The sequence below is a fragment of the Propithecus coquereli genome, unplaced genomic scaffold, assembly GCF_000956105.1.
Source record: "Propithecus coquereli isolate 6110/MARCELLA unplaced genomic scaffold, Pcoq_1.0 Scaffold30, whole genome shotgun sequence".
Classification (NCBI taxonomy): Eukaryota; Metazoa; Chordata; class Mammalia; order Primates; family Indriidae; genus Propithecus; species Propithecus coquereli.
The window spans coordinates 6,444,953-6,454,303 of NW_012148619.1; positions in this window are offsets into that span (position 1 = coordinate 6,444,953).

The following is a 9,351-nucleotide window of genomic DNA, read 5'->3' on the forward strand; positions in this document are numbered from 1 at the left end:
TGAAATGTAGTCTGAGTGGACCTTTAGTGGTTTTTGACTTTCTGGCATCTGTTTGTCCTTCTGAAAAATACTCCAGTTTCTTTTCAGAGAGTTTCTTCTCCCCTCATGCTATAGTCTTTATGGGGATGATAAATCCAGGTGCTAGGAAGTAAGGGCTTCCCTAGTGGGGAGTCACCAAAGCTGTGGAGTGCTCTTTCTAGCGAATCTTTCTTGCATCACTCAGATACAAGTAAGAGGCAAATTTATGGTTTCAGCTTGGTATGTGGATATGTTCTCCATGACTTTGAATCTTAAGTAAAGAGATGTTTGGAGTGGAGTCATCCTTGTAGCAGTACCTCAACCACACTACTAATGCTATGAGGTATTTCTCTAGTTCTTGGTTCCCAACTCTCTCACTCTTTCTTCATTCTTGCTCCCTGCCCAAGTGTTCCAGTTACTATGGCTGTCTAATAAACCACAATCAACTTTGTGGCTTAAAACAGCAAAAATAACAACATCTGTTTTGCTCAATACTCCGCAGTCTGGGGCAGGGTTTAGCAGGGACCACTAAGCAGAGACAGCTTGTTTCTCCTCTACTTGTTTTTGTCTGGGGTGGCTTAAAGGCAGGGCCTTGAAGACTTGCTGAAGTGTCAAGTGCCTGGTCAGAAAAGACTCAAACAGCTGAAGACCTGAACAGATGCGGCTCCATGAGCCTCTCTCACAATCTTGATGTGGTTTATCCAGCATGGTGGCCGGACTTCTTCAATGGCAGCTCTCAAGGATCTGAAGATCCACACTCCAATGGAGATGGACACAGGAGCCCCTATCTTCTTTTATGACCTAGCCTCTGGAGTGGTATGGTGTCACTTCAGCTGAATTCTTTTGATTGGAGTGCTGTGGAAGTCTATTAAGATTCAAGGGCAAAGAACACAGACCCACCTACCTCTCAGTGGAGTATTGTCCATATCACATTGTAAGAAGAACATGTGGGAGAGAATATATACTGGTAGGATTATTTTTGGGAAATGTAATCCAGTGCACCACGCCTTCCAATTGATACAATTCTGTTACTTTTCAATAAACTCCCCGTTGTTGACCTTAGCCAGGGTCAGATCCCACTACGTATAACTAGAGAATCTCAATCTAATAGAGTAAAGATCTGTTTTATTAATCCTTTGGCAAGTAAATGTCACTTTAATGTGGATATTTAATTAATATCACCATGGAGAGGTTGGTACTAATTCATTAATTAATTACTAGACACACCTGTGTGACTCAGAAGACGGCTTTGCTTCACTGGTGAACACCACCAACTATTTTATCAAGCTTCATTCCATCGCTGCATAATAGACACCATTATAAGAAAAGAGCTGAGGCAGAGAAAGCTTATTTGGTTTATCACAGATAGCAATGGGGAGTGCAATGCAATGCTTCCCAAAACAGACCCAGAAGTTTTCATTCCCTGGGCCAGGCTGCAACTATTAAATCACATAGAAATACCAGGAAAAGATAAGCTACATGAACCAGTGATTGCTAAACTAAACACTCTGGTGAGTTCAAAGAGCCCTTAGGGCCTGCTGTTTGTTTGGAACACCAGAAAAAAACAGTGGTGAGAGAATCGCTGAATAGAAACCTAGCTACATATTAGCTTATGATTTTATCTTAACCAGACTAGTTTGAAGAATTTACCTATCAGGAGTGCATGAGTTTATGTGTGTGTACATATATATGTGTGTGTATGTGTTTAGAGTCTTTTAATCTTTAAAAAAAAGCTTCAGGGCATGGGTGCACACATTTTAAATAAAACTGTATGTTCCAATAAATATTATCAGTCATTAAAATATCCTCCTAAAAAGAAAAGAATTTTGACATGAGAGCACATGAATCTAAACAATGCAGGTTAGAAAAATAATAAATGAGATAATTGATATATAGAATGTGATATTGCTTTACTAAAGATGAAAATATTAAAATAAACAATGGTGTAAGAGAGTAAGTCTGTTGTTTCTAGGAATAGTCCATTCCTCCTTCTGAACTTATTAATCAATTTTCCTAAGATCCCAGAATGTTCTAGAAGACTTTTTAAAAATGTAATTGGTTGATTGACTACCTATACTTCCAAACTCTTTTATTAATGAAGCTCTTGGAGATAAAAGAGAAGAGGAAAATATATGCATGCCTGTGATTCCAGCCACCGATATTTTTGAGGATTTGGTTTTTACCTATTCGTGTTCAAATATCATGTTTCATTTACTTTCAGTCTCTTTCTCTTCCTCTAACTGCATTTCCACCTCTTTTACTCTTTGCTTCTTTTCCACAGGCCACTCTTTTCAGTGACAGACATCTCCATGGGCTGCTCTTTGTGACCACCGGCTGTGTTGTGAGAACTGTTTTGGTCTTGCTTTTCTTCATGCCTGTCAAAGGCCACGGAATATCGAAGCCTGAAAACACAGTCTGACTCAGCATGGACCCCAGAGACTCTCAACAGCATCTCAATAAAACTTTCAATTATCTCCATTTTATACACAGTATTTCAGTTGTGGGTGATGTACTTCATCTGAACAAAATTATATTAAATAACACCTTGAATGAAAAAGTCCATTCAAACAGAGAAATGATACAGAGAATTACACACAATTCTTTGGTTTTTATTCTCCATTATGAATAAAACCACTACTAAAACTCAAGAAAAACCATACATGTTCTTTTTAGAATCACAAATGTCCTAAAATCTTTGATTTAAAAACCCCTTGTGGCCTAAGAATTTAAGCCATCTTGCAGAAAATTCCATGTGTGTAAAAACATTTGTAAGGATTACTTTTCCAAAGAAATGATTATTAAGGGACATTAGTGAAACACCTTTATAGTGACTAATTTTGAAGCGACGTTTTCACTCTTTATTCTTTGTATGTGTTTATCTTATTTTATTAGCAACTTGAACTTGTTGCTGGATTCTGATGTATTAATTCTTTGCTACAGCAATGTCTTTTTTTAAATGTTATGTTTACTATGATATTACTTTTAAAAAATGTTACATTTTCACCTCTGTGTAATTACAGCGCTGCCGAACTAAACAACATACATAACTCTCAATCTATCATCTGCATTCCCTTCGCATTAGGTGTAACACTGGCACAAAAATCAGAGCCCCGGCTCCAATTTTTCCAGCTGTCTCTGTTGCCCTGTGATCTTTTGGTACAAATTTTCTAGCCTGTTTGAAAAGGCAGGCTTCTACCCCCCTCTTTGATTGTGCTTGGGCATCGTGCCAGCCTGAGACATGGATTAATATGAACAGAACCACAGACTTTTCTGAACATAAGTCATTTACGTGTGTTTAGTAGCATATACTGGGCAAGAAAAAGGCAGACTGCAGTTGCCTTTGTATAGTGTCTGGGTAGGTTTTGATTTCACTCAGAGTCAAGAACAAAGCAACCTCTGACTTTTCCTCAAACTCAGCCCGTATGGAATGACTTTTAATGACTTCACGAACTGCTAGCCTTCAGATGACTGGAGTGTTTTTTACTTAAGTTTTCTCCTTCTATGACGTTTTATGATTATACCTTATGGTGCAGTTCTATTTTTGTTCTTCATGTTTTTCTGACTGCTGAAAGTCTAGAGGGAAAATTTTTTAATCATTTGGCCACCATCAAATGTGCTTTTCAGTTTGGGGATAATGTGGAGAGAAGCTTTAAGTACTGTGCCAACACCAAACATGGCATTCCCTATTGAATGAGCCAATTCCATCCCCTTGAGTCTGAATAATTTAGAGGAGACGTGATGTCATTGTCTCCTTAGAGATAAATGGAAAGGAGTCTGGGTGCAGAATTTTGGAGTGGTCTTTGTAATAATAGTAATTAAAAAGAGCATTACCTCATATATTTAAACTTTTTGTGCATACCATGTGCTTTTGTCATTTTTACCCAATATTACTCATAAAGGACTAGTATTTCTGTTTCATTATTTTTGAAGCACTGTTTGATGACACTGGTTTAATAGTTTCTCACAGTTCACTGCTTCAGTTTTCATCAGATTATATTTCTATTTACACTAGACATTTTCATCATCAATTTCCATATGCTTCAAAGACATGCAAGGACCAGTCTGTCAACAGTGAATTCGGATATCAGATAATAGATGCTGTAGAGCATATTTTTCTTAGTACAGCCTTTTCCAAAATGAAAAGTTCAGAACCCACCAGGACAACCCCTTGGCCTCCAAACACAACATACTTATTTAAGTAGATTAGCCTGTGTCTATGATTGAGGACTACTTAATTTTCATGTGTAAATCTTATGATAAGGTAAATACTGGCCATGTACACTTCCGTATACTTCATATTCCAGCTGGTGGAATAGGAGCAGCCATACGATTTACCAAAGAACTGCCAAGTTTGAAAGAATTCCTCCCTCTCTTAAATTCTGCAACTTTCCCATGTTATTTCCATCACATTTGAACCTCCTGTTGTCAGATGAATGCCACAGATTAGGGCTCATTATATATTCTACATAACTCTGAAGCATGCATTAAGTGTTATATCAACAATTGGTGATAAAAATTTGAATATCAATCAGTCACCACTTTTCAATGAACTTTCAGCTTAGTTGTTCTGCTAATGAACTTAAACAGAATAAATAAGAACTGACTGAAGCTAGCAAAACATTAAATTCTTAATTTGCTTTTTAGAATATTGCTCATGCCTCAAAAAAAGGGAACTAATGTAATTAGTGCCAGACTGACAGTAAACTAAATGGAAATCTTTTGGTCTTTCAAATATCCAATCAATCCCCAAAAAGGAATATCAGAAGGGTTTTCTTGATATGTTTTAGAATTATTGAATCCTTAAGGGGGCATCTCTTAAAGTAATCCCTATGATTATAATATGTGTGCAGTATCCTGAAATGGAATATGGACTGTTGGGTATTCTGAACTTATGCATAGCACTTCTTTTAATGAAAGCTATATTCTGTAGTTATAGAAAGATGCTTAATGACATGGAAAGATGTTTACAGTGTTCTATTCATTTGAAAGAACAGACTATGTTGGTGATGAGATATGAGGGAGAAAGAGGGGAACCTTTACTTTGTAACGTACTTCTGTAATTAATTTATGCACAACTGTGTATTAATTTTGTATTAAAAATATTTAAAAGTGGATTATAGAACTGTAGAATAATTGCTTGATATGTATCCAGCACTGTTCTAAGTGCTTTAAAAATATTAGTTCATTTAATTCTCGTAATAATCCTGTGAAGTACATACTTTTAATATCTCCTTTTTATAAATGAGGACAACAAGGTACAGAGGGCTTAAGTGACTTATCCAAGATCACAAAGGTAGTAAGAGGCGGAGATGGAATTGAAACCCTGCTCTGCTCTCAGGATTCCCAATTTTATTCCATTTCCTGAAAAATTATATAACAACACTGTAACAGTGAATATTTCTGAGTGATGGAATTACGGTTGATTTTTAATTTTTTTTTCTTGTCTGTATTTTCCAGTTTTTAACAAAATAATCAATAGTATACTTTTGGAAAGGAAAATAAATATTTTAAAAGTTCCTTCTGTACCAAAGCGTGAAATAGGGATTTGGATGTAGCACTGTGATTTTTTTTTTTTTTTTAAAGTACCCTCCAGTAAACCTTCCTTTTATTTTATGCAACTGCGTGCCCTAGATCTTGGCTATTGAACTGTTCACTTGTGAACAGATTATACTTTGTTTACAGATGCTCACTATGGGGGAATCATGAGCACAGAAGAAGAAATTGATAGAACTTTCAAAATGCAGACATGTCAAAAAGGAGTAAAGTTAGAAAAATATAGTTGTCATTGTATTAGTTCTAAAATGTCTTTCTATGTTTCTATTGCACCTTTTCTTTGACAGTCTGAGTTGCTAAGCAGGGACTTAGTGACTTAGCTTGCACCAATAAGGAACCTACCAAAACTGGAATTTCATCCTTACAATGGATTTTTCAAGGCTGATGGGGTCCATGTGGAACAACCCCTGCTCTGAGAGACTACCATTCTTATTTGTAGTCAGAGTCTATGTATTCCCTTAAAAGCATATCTGTTTCTTTGAAGATCTCAAAAAAGAAAAAAAAAAAAACTTATTAAGAATCCCTGAGAATATTTTGTGGAATGGTAAATATAAGTGAATTAGTTCTGATGAGGAAAGACATGAAATTGGTATAGCATCTAAAAACTCTAAAGAGAAAACACAAACACATTTGTCTCTTGCATTTATATTTCATATAAAATAAGAACAAATCCAAACATGGGCCAAAAATAGGTGTGGGGCATTGAATGGAGGATAAAGTTTTAGAATTTTATAAGGTTGAACAAAGATCAGTGACATTTTATACCAGTGTTGTACTTAGTGCTGCAGTTCGTGGTGAAAAGATGGGATTCCAAAAAGTGTGTATAAAATGAAAATGGCTTAGAGACATAGGAAGGTCAGAGAGTGAGTGGAATGAGGTGTTTAAGGAAGTCATTAGGTAAGCATGGCTGCCAGCCTCTCTGGTTGGGTACCATGCTGCTGTCAGTCAGTCTTCGAGATTCTCGTAATCTTTATTTTTACTATGTAAAATTCATTCAGATCTCTTGAATCCGTTCATGTCTCTCCATGTCTCATCTTCTCCTCCAGAACTGTCCTAGCTAAAGCTGCCATCAGCTCCAATCCGATAAATGTAATACCTCCCAAATGCCTGCCCTATGTTCATTCTAGTTCCCTAAAATCCATTCTTCACAATGGGCTGAGAGTGACCTTTTCAAAAAACTAATCTAATCCTGTTACCCTTCCCACTTAAGATCCTTAAACAGCTTCCAATTGCTCTCAGGATAAAGTCAAACATCTTGAACAGGGCCTTAGCTGTGAACTTCAGATGTCTTTAGCATGGCCCTGTAGTTCTTGCCTCCACCTATAGATCCAGATCAGTTCCAGACCTTCTTACACCATGCAAACCTTCACTCTCAGTACCTGGCCACATTGGCTTCTCTTTTTTCTACCGTGTCCCTATATTTCATTCTTCTACAAGGGAAGTCTTCACACAACTCAGAGGAGAAAATGTCTCCCTAGTTTGTTTCTCTACACCAGGCGCCTCTCCTTTTCACAGCTATAATTTGCATTCGATAGTGTGATGATTTAAGTCAGTGTCTCCCCATTCCCATGAGATTATATACTTCATAACGTAGGGAAGAACTCTCTGCTTTTTGCATCCTTAGACCATCAGCATGGTTTTAAGAACAGTGCCCTGAACAGAGCGGAACTTAAAAAAAATTGTCGAATACTGTAATCAAGCCATTATATTAATAGTATAGTGATTAACAGGTTTCATATTGTGCTGTTCTCTCAAACTTAGTTTCAAAAATTTGTATCCATTCATTTATTTATTTTTGCTGAGAAGGCAAATTACATTATGTATTGCTTTCTCAAAATATTGATGTATCTCATGCTAGATTGTCAAATTGAATTACTAAACTTGAGAACTGCCACATACCTTTTTTTTAATCAGGTTATTATGGGGTTTCTAAACTGCCCATCTTTCAAGTGAAATTATTATGGCTTTTACTTCAATGAGAAAGCTCTCTGCCACCACAACAAGCCTATTCCAAGTGCCATCAAATTCTACTACTTTTCCAAAATTGTGACCATGACATGGGGAAAGACTCAGCAAGCATTAATTGATAACAGAGATCACATATGTCTGCTAGGATGGACACTAAAACTAAAAGTGCTCTAATCCCCAACTCCCTTGCTCAGTATCTTGGTCAGACTTTTAAAATTAAGTGTTGCATAAATAATACTCCTCTGATTTATTGATACATGCTAGACACTGGTTAGTAAGTTTAGTAAGAACTAGTGAGCATTTTGCTAAATTTTAAGGATTCCACTCCCTCCGTGCTTACTATTTAAGCTTCAGGCAAAGCTGAGTTAAATTTAGCCTTTCTAAGGTAAGGACTATAAAATTTATTTTATGGAATAAAATTTCATCCATTCTAATGTTTCCTGAATCTTTCTTAGCCATAGACATTTTTATTGGCTAACTAAAAGGAAATTTTAAATACTAAAGACCCAAAATTTTTTAGAAACCCCTTATTTACATATTTATTTTGAGGACTTCAAAAAGGATCTATCAAAGAACCAGATTAATCACATAAGTTTCTTTTGAGCCTATATCTTGATACACCATCTCTGTAAATTTTAAGGCACAAATTTCACCCAGGATTCTTTTTATTTTGGCATCCTACTGTATTTCAAAAGAAGACTACCATTACATGGACATGATACATGGCAATCTTCAGGCTCTTTATGAGAAAATTAATTTCTGAAAAGTCTCATGGATTATTTCATGTTTCTAAAGATGTTAGCAAATCCTTTAAAATACACTATTTTAACTCCATGGGAAGTCCTTCACGCTTATCCTCCAAGGCTGGTCTCATGACATCACTTCCTTTCCTGCAGATCTGGTGTGGATTTTCCTTCCTTGTGTATTTATTTGCCTTATTCACTGATGTGTTCTCTTCTTCACTTTCTCATTTATTGATCCATACAGCCATTTAACAAGTATTTCCAACATGAAGATGAGAGACACAAAGAAAAATAGGACATAGTTATTCAACTTGGGGGAAGAGGTCATAATGAAAACATTTGAAACAAGTAAAAAAAATATAAGAATTATAGGAATTCAGAGTAAAAAAGTCATTTATTGGCTCAGTTTTTTTTTCCCCCAACTGCATCAGAGTAGTTGTTCTATTAAGAGGCTCTTATTTCTGATAATATACATCTTAGCCTTCACTGGAAAATGATAAAAATGCAGACAACTTAAAGAAAAATGAAACAAAATAGTTCCTGTTTGTTCCTATGGTTACACTGGTATATGTAATGTCAATGAAATTATTGAACAAAATGCAATCATTTTAATGGATTCTTTTCTGAAGAAGAACCACAGGATTGAGCCAAGTTTTAAGTTATACACATGTCTCTGAAGTATTAGAAAACCTGTTCATACAAGAAAGATGAAAGCCAACTCCAAATAAAGTATTGAGCTTTCAAAGGAAGCATCATTCACTTTCCAAGCTTCCACCCAAAGTTCTCCCACACTCCTCTCTCTCATTTTCTTCCCTAAATGCATTCCAAAAAGATATTTTAAAAGGTATTGCAGTGGACTATCAGGAAACATATTTACTAGTTCCTTCAATGAAACCACTGGAGATAGGGTCCAGCTTTATATTCCATTAAAGGAAAAAATTTTGTCATGTTTCTTTAAACCCAATCATACATTTGGCATGTGATTTTTGTATTTCTTTTGTTTTCCACTGTAAACCTTAAAAGTTGAATTTAACAACAACAAAAATGGACTTAGAGGCTCACTTATCTG